Source organism: Sarcophilus harrisii, chromosome 2 (genome assembly GCF_902635505.1).
Source record: "Sarcophilus harrisii chromosome 2, mSarHar1.11, whole genome shotgun sequence".
Classification (NCBI taxonomy): domain Eukaryota; kingdom Metazoa; phylum Chordata; class Mammalia; order Dasyuromorphia; family Dasyuridae; genus Sarcophilus; species Sarcophilus harrisii.
Window position 1 is genome coordinate 565,161,217 of NC_045427.1, and position 9,238 is coordinate 565,170,454.

General features: G+C 34.0%; 1 protein-coding gene across 2 annotated transcripts in view; it reads right to left on the bottom strand.

Annotated features, from left to right (window-relative positions):
- The window catches only part of XPNPEP1 (X-prolyl aminopeptidase 1), a 64,220-nt gene extending 62,924 nt beyond the window's left edge, over positions 1-1,296 (bottom strand). Inside the window, exon 1 of one of the 2 annotated variants that reach the window (XM_031955816.1) lies at positions 1,208-1,296. The gene's annotated coding sequence lies outside the window, so the exon portion shown is untranslated. The remainder of the gene's footprint in view (positions 1-1,207) is intronic. The other variant, XM_031955819.1, reaches the window with a different exon arrangement.
- Positions 1,297-9,238: the final 7,942 nt, after the last annotated feature.

Genomic DNA, 9,238 nt, shown 5'->3' on the forward strand with positions numbered 1-9,238 from the left:
AGCTAATACTACCACTCAGCTGAAACTTCTCTCAGATCTCCAGTGATGTAGTAAAATTGTAAATTTGATTGCACTGTCTCAATTCTTATCCTTTTTAACCTCTCTTTATCTTTTCACACTGTTGACTGTCCCCACATCCTATGTACTCTCTCTACTCCCATGAATTTTCTTAAACTGATTCTTTTGATTTTCATCTTACCTGTCTGCATCATCATCCATCTTCTTCTCCCAAACAAATAGTGTCCCCCAAATCTCTCTCTTAGACTCTTTATACTTCTTTCCAGGTGATCTCTTCAGTTCAGAGATTCAATAATCAATCATATCTCTGTTAATTATTCCCAAGTCTACATTTCTAGCACCCAATATCTTTTATGAATTCCAAGCCCTAGTCACCAGCTGCCTGCTAAACCTTGCATATCTCCAAAACAAAATATAATTATGTTCCCCAAATTATTCCTTCCTCCTAACTTCCCTGTTTTAGTCAAAATTACTACGCCATGCCTCCTATAATCCAATTTCATAATTTTGGTGTCATTGTTGATTCTTTACTGTCACCCTCATCCATGTCTAAACAGTTGCCAAATCTTGTTCATTTCTCCTCCACATTTCTTCCATCCTCTCCTCTCCATTCACAACTACCACTCTGACCATAGCATAAAATCAAAGATCAAAGGATCAAAGGATCATAGAGTTAGAAGGGACCAACATTTTATATATCAGGAAACAAGTGTGTAGAGATTAAGTGAATTTCACATGTGAAGTACTGCAATAATTTCCTAGTTGATCTTCATGCTACCCACTCCTCTTTAATTTATCCCATACACAAGTACCAAAAGAATCTTCCTAAAGCAAAATATTACTATATCATAGTCAGAAATCAGGATTGGCTACCTATTGCTTCTAGGTTTAAAAAAAAAAAAAAACCTCCTTATCTATATACTGAAAGCCCTCTATAATCTGGTTCCAATTTACTTTTTCAAATTCATTTTATTTACCTTTGCATACTCAACTAATCAGAATGAAAATTTAGAGCTAGAAAGGACCTGAGAGCCAATGAGTCCAGTCCCCTTATTTTATAGATGGATTTAAACATAGATTTCAGCAGCAAGTACAACACTCCAGTCACTTCATTGAAGACTACATTCTAGAGGAATTGTTTTTCACTGAACTCAGCATTCTAAAACTTCACACAAGCCATCTTTCTTACCTAGAATATATTTTTTTCTTTCCTCTTCATCATCTTAGTTTCTTCCAACACTCAGCACAGATGCACCTCAGAATGAAAGCCTTTCTTTATGTTCCCCCTACACCACAAGGCTCTGTTCTCAAAGTATCAACTAATTATCTCTGTACATGTTATATGACAGTACATTGAATGGAAAGTCCTTGAGGTCAGAAACTATTTGTTACTTTAGTCTTGGTATCCCTAGTCCCTATCACAGTGCCTTATTAAAATGCTTAATCCATATTTGCTAAAATTATAGTATACAGATGTAACAATAAATGGCAAAATAAGGAACTTAAGAAAAGGTGGGAAGACTTATATGAAGTAAGACAGGATAAAGGAAGAACTAAGGTCAAAGTTTACAATAATGAAAATGATAACACTAAAAGTAAGCAAACTGATGAATTGTGAAGAATAATCTTGGTCTTAGAAAACAGATATGAATGAATATTCCTCCTCTCCAGAGAAAAGCAGAGACTTTGTCTGTGGAATATAGTGTAAAGTATGTGTCAGTTGGACTTAATTAAATGTTTTTTTTTGGATCCATTAGTGTTTCTATTGGGCTTATATCCCAAAGAGATCTTAAAGGAGAGAAAGGGACCCACATGTACAAAAATGTTTGTGGCAGCCTTTTTTGTAGGGGCAAGAAACTGGAAACTGAGTGGCTGGCCATCAGTTGGGAGAATGGCTGAATAAGTTATGGTATATGAATGTTATGAAATATTATTGTTCTATAATAAACGATCAGCAGGATGATTTCAGAGAGGCCTGGATAGACTTACATGAACTGATGCTAAGTGAAATAAAGAACCAGGAGATCATTGTGCATGGCAACAAGAAGATTATACAATGATCAATTTTGATGGATGTGGCTCTTTTCAACAATGAGATGATTCAGGCCAGTTCCAATGATCTTATGATGAAGAAAGCTATCTACAGGCAGAGAGAAGACTGTGGGAATTGAGTATGAATCACAACATAGCATTTTCATTCTTTTTGTTGTTTGCTTGAATTTTATTTTCTTTCTCATTTTTTCCTTTTTGATTTGATTTTTCTTGTGCAGCAAAATAACTGTATAAATATATATGCATATATCAGATTAAACTTATTTTTACCATGTTTAACATAGATTACTTATCATCTAAGGGAGGGGATAAGGAAAGGGAAGGAGGAATTGGAACACAAGGTTTTGCAAGGATCAGTGTTGAAAAATTATCCATGCATATGTTTTGGAAATAAAAAGCTTTAATTAAATAAATAAGTAAAAGACAAAAATAAAAGTTTTTCTTAATAATGAGGAAAAGTTTTTTGTAAGAGGGATAGGATCAAAATCAAAATAAAGTTAATGTTGTTGGACTGAATTGAACTGAAATCTGTCAAGTGCAAAGACATGATACAAGTATTATTTTCATATTTCAAGGATTTGTGAAAGTACAATTTCTACTAGACAGATAACATTCCATCTGTACCTTAATAGACTTTGTCAAGAGTACCTGAAAAAAAATACATATATCACCTAAAAGTCAAACAATCCTAGGCCTGTTTAGAAAAACCCGTTTAAATGAGCAGAACCATGAGATCATTGTACACAGCAACAACAATATTATATGATAATCAATTCTGATGGACATGACTCTTTCCAACAATGAAATGATTAAAACCACTTTCAATGTTCTTGTGATGAAGAGAGCCATCTACACCTAGAGAGAGGACTGTGGGAACTGAGTGTGAATCACAACATCACATTCTCACTCTTTTTGTTGTTGTTCACTTGCATTTTGTTTTCTTAGTCATTTTCTTTCCTTTTTGATCTGATTTTTCTTGTGTAGCAAGATAAATGTATAAATATGTTTACATATATTGCATTTAACATATATTTTAACATGTATGACATATATTGCATAGTTTGCCTTCTAGGGGAGGAAGTGGGGCGAAGAAGAGGAAAAATTTAGAACATAAGGGTATGCAAGGATCAATGTTAAAAAATTATCCATGCAGGGGCAGCTAGGTGGTATAGTGGATAGAGCACCAACCCTGAAGGCAGGAGGACCTGAGTTCAAATCCAGCCTCAGACATATAACACTTTGTAGCTGTGAGACCCTGGGAAAATCACTTAACCCTAATTGTCTCAGCAAAAAAATAAAAAAAAAAAAAAAAAATTATCCGTGTATATGTTTTGAAAAAAAAAAAGATTTTAATTTAAAAAAAGAAAAGATATTAAAAAAAAAAACAAAGAAAGAAAGAAAAGAAAAATTTGTTTAGACTGTTCCTCAGACAAAAAGTCTTCAACATTTCTGAATCTATTCCTGTAGCATTTGCAGCTTGGTAGAACTTGCCAAAACTTGTGGTCTACTGGCATAGCCTTCAGGAAACCAAGATCATTTCATGTCACAATGAGTATTCAGAGTAGGACTTTTTTAAGCAAATACATTTTAATTGGGCAGAATGAGAAATGCATACAAAAAAGTTTGAACAGATGAAAGTTCCTTCTTTTCCTAAGAGGTGAGTAAGATTGGCATTGCTTTACGTCTCCAGCTAGCACAACCTCTCTCTCTCTCTTTACTCAAGCCATTTTATGGCCTTGAACACGGGGTTTATGCATCTTCTGTCCCAAATTTGTCTATTGTTTTCTAATCTCAAGTGATAAGTATTGAAGATAAAAGTGACCAGATTACAATCTTGTGAATTGTAAAAATTGGGAAAGCCAACAGAGGTACAGCAACTTGGTTTATAGCAGAATTTGTCAGTATCTATAATAGCCAATCTCAGGAATAGTTAGATCTGAACAAAAACCTGTTTGATGCAGCCTACCTATAAATTAGTCTGACACTGGAGACAATGCTATATCTTATAAGCCAGTGATTCTCAAACTTTTGTTTTCAGTATCTTTATCCTATTAAAAATTATTGAGGATCTCTCCAAAGAGTTTTTGTTTATCTGGATTATATTTATAGACATTTACCATATTGGAAATAAAAACTATTTTTAAATTTGTAGACCCTCTAAAAGGATTTCAGAGATCCCCAGGATTCTCTAGACCATACTTTGAGAATCACTGCTATAAGCAAAGGAATCATTCATGCACTGACTACCAGAAGTAAAAATGGTAGGACTGTCTGGTAATAAGCATTTTAAGTTTGAGCCCATTGTCCCAGAGGCCAAGTGGATGTGTAAAGGAGAGAGTGCTCTGGTACAGAGAGGATTTTTTTTTTATTTTGCTTCTTATATCTTTTTAGTAAAGGCCTTTCGTGAGATCTAACTGATGTCAATTAGCTAAATTATGTTGTAATTATTGTTGAGATATTTTGAGAGAGCATAAACTGGCAATGATATTAAGAAAAACATACCATATGAGCATGAATGAACAATAGAATAAGAAGAAAACCCTAACCCTTCAGGGTTTTCCCTAGAATGTAGCCTATAGGTGCTACAGGGATAATAGTCATAATACTCATTCATTTTCCTTTCATTCATAAATCCATTTGAACTATCCAAAATATTTTTATATACATTACCTTGGTTGTTGTCCTTGTTCTGGAAAAGGATCAACATGATATCACTATCTTAGAATCAAGTCATACTGTGTCTGACTATGGTGGATAATAGGTCATGAAAAGAGGAATCATCTGGAATGAATTCACTGACTAAAACCATCTCTAGGTCAAGGGACAATATTATTACACTTAACAAGTGGTCAAAGTTCCTAATGAACTCATAATGAATAAGGGGAGAGGAGAGACCTTTTATGGAAAATAATAAAAAATAAAGTATGCTAATCTAGCTAATTGTATGCATTAGTAAATCAATTGATGGTCATGGCCATCTTGTTTATATAAAATAGCCTTGGAAGTTGAAGTCTATAGCTTAATGTCCAAATTGTATAAGATAACTGTGTACATCAGTAGAAGACAGTTTTGATCTGTATAACAACTCTGCAGAGTCAGCTTGCTCCTCAATGGGGCTCACTCAGATACAGGGTTTCTAGAGACATAGTATTTTGCTGTAGTCAATTCACCACATCAGCAACCTGAGCTGCAACTTATTTGCCTTGATTAAAAACCTCCATTTTGCTGTATTGACTACTTTCTCTTGAATTCAGATCAACACTTCATATGATAATGGATTATATATGCTCTCTCTGAGCCTCCATAGAAAATGTGCTCCTTGAAGAAAAGGATTATTTTCATATTTGGCTTTGTATCTCCATCACTTGGCACATAGTTTATGTTTAATAAAAGCTTATTAAATAACTGATCATCTTATTTTTTCTTCATAACAACTCTACAAAAGATAGTTATCGATTTTTACCTTTGAAAAAATTGAATCCCAGAAAGATTAGTCATTTTTTAGCTTCTCCAGATAAAGCTGGAAATCAAGAACCAGGAGCTCTAATAATTTCTTTACAATGTATTATTTCAGTAGAAACAAAGAAATACTATCTGTCCTTCCTCTGATAATAATTGACAACATGACCGATCATTTAGTGTGGACAGTCAAGTCCTTTGCAATGAACTTATTCCCTACCTCCATAGGACTTAACAAATCAGAAACGGTTGTCACACAGTACATATTTTTACAGCTACAGAACAAGTTATTAACCTTTTCAGACCTCTTAATGTGTCTAATGAGTGATGAAGATTTAAAAAGGGGGAGACTCCAGTACTGACATTCTCCCTTCCAAGTTTGGTGCTCTCTTGGCAAAATTCCTGTGGGTGCTTTTTTGAAATGTTCACTAAAGGATGGGCTTGTTAAGTTACACCCAAGGAAGGAACGAGAAAAGAGAAGCCAACTTTCAGGACTGTAGAATCTGCCAAAAATACGTCCCATGAATTAAGGAGGGGGAGAAGGCATTTGGCAAAGTCAATGAAGAACTGACTTAAAATTTGTGTTTAGTGAAAATTGAACTCAGACCTCTTTATGTCTGAGTTCCATTTACTCTTGGCAAAGTCAAGTTTTCTGGTTCAAATAAAAGATGAAGAGGCCCAGAAGATTTCTTGGACATCAACTCATTCTTGTGCAACAGGATATTGATGAGCTAAGTGTAAATGAATAAAAAACATACAGTGTCTAAAAACACAGAAATTTCCATGCTTTGATATTTTTAAAAAAAATTTTCCAATAATGCGAGGACTCCGTCCACCTAAATAAAATCATAGTCCCTCCGCATTTGTGGAGAAGATCTGTAGTGTTGACCTCATGGTCAACCTTTCAGTGATAGGCCTATCCATATTTAGCTAGCTTAGTCTTCCAATAACAGATACACAGTCTATCAACAGGTCCATATCAAAGCCCTTCAAGTTTGGTAAGCCCTAATAAAGCTTCAGCTTTGCCACCATAGGCTTCAAGAATACAGAGCAACCTCTATAATCTAATGAAACATTAGATTGGGACTTCAATGGAGAAAGTACAACTTGTAAGGGAGAATGTCATTACTGGGGTGTTCCCTCTCTCCTTAATCTTCATCACACACTAAAGAAATTGAGAAACCTAAAAAGGTTAATAACTTCTTTTGTGGCTATAAAATATGAGCTCAGTGATGATTTCTGATTTCTTAAGCTGTATGGAGATGGGGAGTAAGTTCATTCAAAGGCTACTCCAAATGACCAGTCATTTCAGTGAAGGAAGAAAGGTTTGATTAAGGGACTTCCTGAAAGATAAGGTGTTTTTGCAACATTTTGTCCCAAAAGAGTTTCATGGATCAAGAAATACTATGGATTTTTAAAAGATACTAAAATACACATACTTTTTGACCCAAAGATTCTACTGACAGGTATTTGCCTCAAGAAAATTTTTTAAAAATGCAAGTTCCTGTATGCATCAAAATATTTATTATAGCTGTTTTATGGTAGCAAATAACTAGAAACAAAATAGATGCTTATCAATTAGGGAATAGAAAAAAACAATTATGACTCATTAGTATAAATGCATATTACTATTACTAAGAAATGCTTAGAAGAGCCTAAGAAAATTGTTGCAAAGTAAAGTGAACAAAGTCAGGAAAATAATATATATGAAAATCATAACACTGTCAATGGAAAGAAACATAAGAAACTGAATACTATATAATTATGATATATAAACTTAGCCTCAGGAAAAAAGATGGGAAAATGTACTTTCCTTCCTTGGTGGCAGAGGTGAGGCATTATAAGTTTGGAATATATTATATATTTCAAACTCAATTCTGTTGAACTCATTGTTCTCTTTTTAAAACCATTCTTTTTGAAGGGAAGGTGAGATAATTGAGGTTAAATGACTTGCCTAGGGTCACATAATTAGTGTCTAAAGGCAGATTTGAACTTTGGTTCTCCTGACTTTAAAGTTGGTGCTCTAAATACTATACCATCTAGCTACCCCATAAATTATTTTTTTATTATTAAAAGGGGCTTTCTAAGGAAAGAAGTAGGGATTTGTTTAGAAAGGAAAAGGATAAAAGAATTTTTCAATGATTAAAATGTTTTTAAATTTTCTCTCAATGATTAGAAATTTTTTTCTTAAAGTATTGGGGTATGGGAAAGGAGTATAGTAGGAGGAGAATTGGAGAGTTAATTCAGGAGAGTTAGATTCTGACCCTAACTTGGTCATTAGTAGTTCTGTAAACATAGACAAATAATTTCCCCTGATTGGTCCTTAGTTTCCTCACCTATAAATAGGAAAAGGAGGAAAAGGAACCAAGTGATCTCTAAAGTCTCTTCCAGATCAAATACCTTCTGGTTCTGTGATTCTAAATAACAATTTTTTTTTTCAGCCATCACATGCTAAGCATACCAATGTATCAACAAATTTATCATAAGCCTCATGCCTCCTGTTCTATTATATGTTCTTTGACTTTAAAATTAAAATCAAGTAAAGAAGAATGCCAAAAAGTTAGGACATGCATTCTGTTCCTTGATTTTGTTACAAAATATTTTTTCTTTGGGCTTTCCCTCCCTTTAACTCCTTTTAATAGCAAACAGACACAAAGTAGTTTAAGTTCAATGATGTGATTCAAAAGTCAAGAAAGAAATTTAACAAACTTTTCTACAGTACCTGTTACTTATAAAGTACTATATAAATATTTGTGGAATAGTTTCTTACATATTATGTATTTGAAGTTTACTTTGTTTCACATTTTATCTAGTGTGCTCATGGTTTTCAGTTTAAATGACTTTATTTTGTTTTTAATAGAATGTCAACCAACTACTCAACAAAGTCCAACTCCAATACTTCACTGTGATGTAGAGGTAATCTTGGGTTCATAAAAGCTATGCCCCCTGAAGTCAGAGTATGGAAGATCCTCCTATTCCCAGGAACCATCTTGGTTAAAAACAGAAACCCTTATCTTTGGATATGAAAATCCATATCCATTACAAAATGGCTCTCAACATTCTCCAACTGATAAATGGACACACAATTTTCATATGAAGAAATTGAAACCATTTCTAGGCATATGAAAAGGTACTCTAAATCACTATTGATCAGAGAAATGGAAATTAAGACAACTCTGAAGTACCATTACACACCTCTCAAATTGACTAAAACGGCAGGAAAAGATAATTATGAATGTTGGAGAGGATCTTGGAAAATTGGGATACTTATACATTGTTAGTGGAATTGTAAACTGATCCAACCATTCTGAAGAGCAATTTGGAACTATGCTCAAAAGATTATCAAACTGTGCATACCCTTTGATCCAGGAGTATTTCTACTGGGCTTATATCCCAAAGAGATCTTAAAGGAGGGAAAGGGACCCACATGTGCAAAAATTTGTGGCAGCCCTTTTTATAGCAGCAAGAAATTGGAAATTGAATGATAGCCCATCAGTTGGCTGAATAAATTATGGTATATGAATGTAATGGAATATTATTGTTCTATAAGAAATGATCAGCAGCATGATTTTAGAGAGGCCTGGAGAGACTTACATGAACTGATGCTAAGAGAAATGAGCAGAACCAGGAGATCATCAGCAAGATTACATGATGATCAGTTCTGATGGACTTGACTCTTCTCAACAATGAGATAATTCAGGCCAGTTCC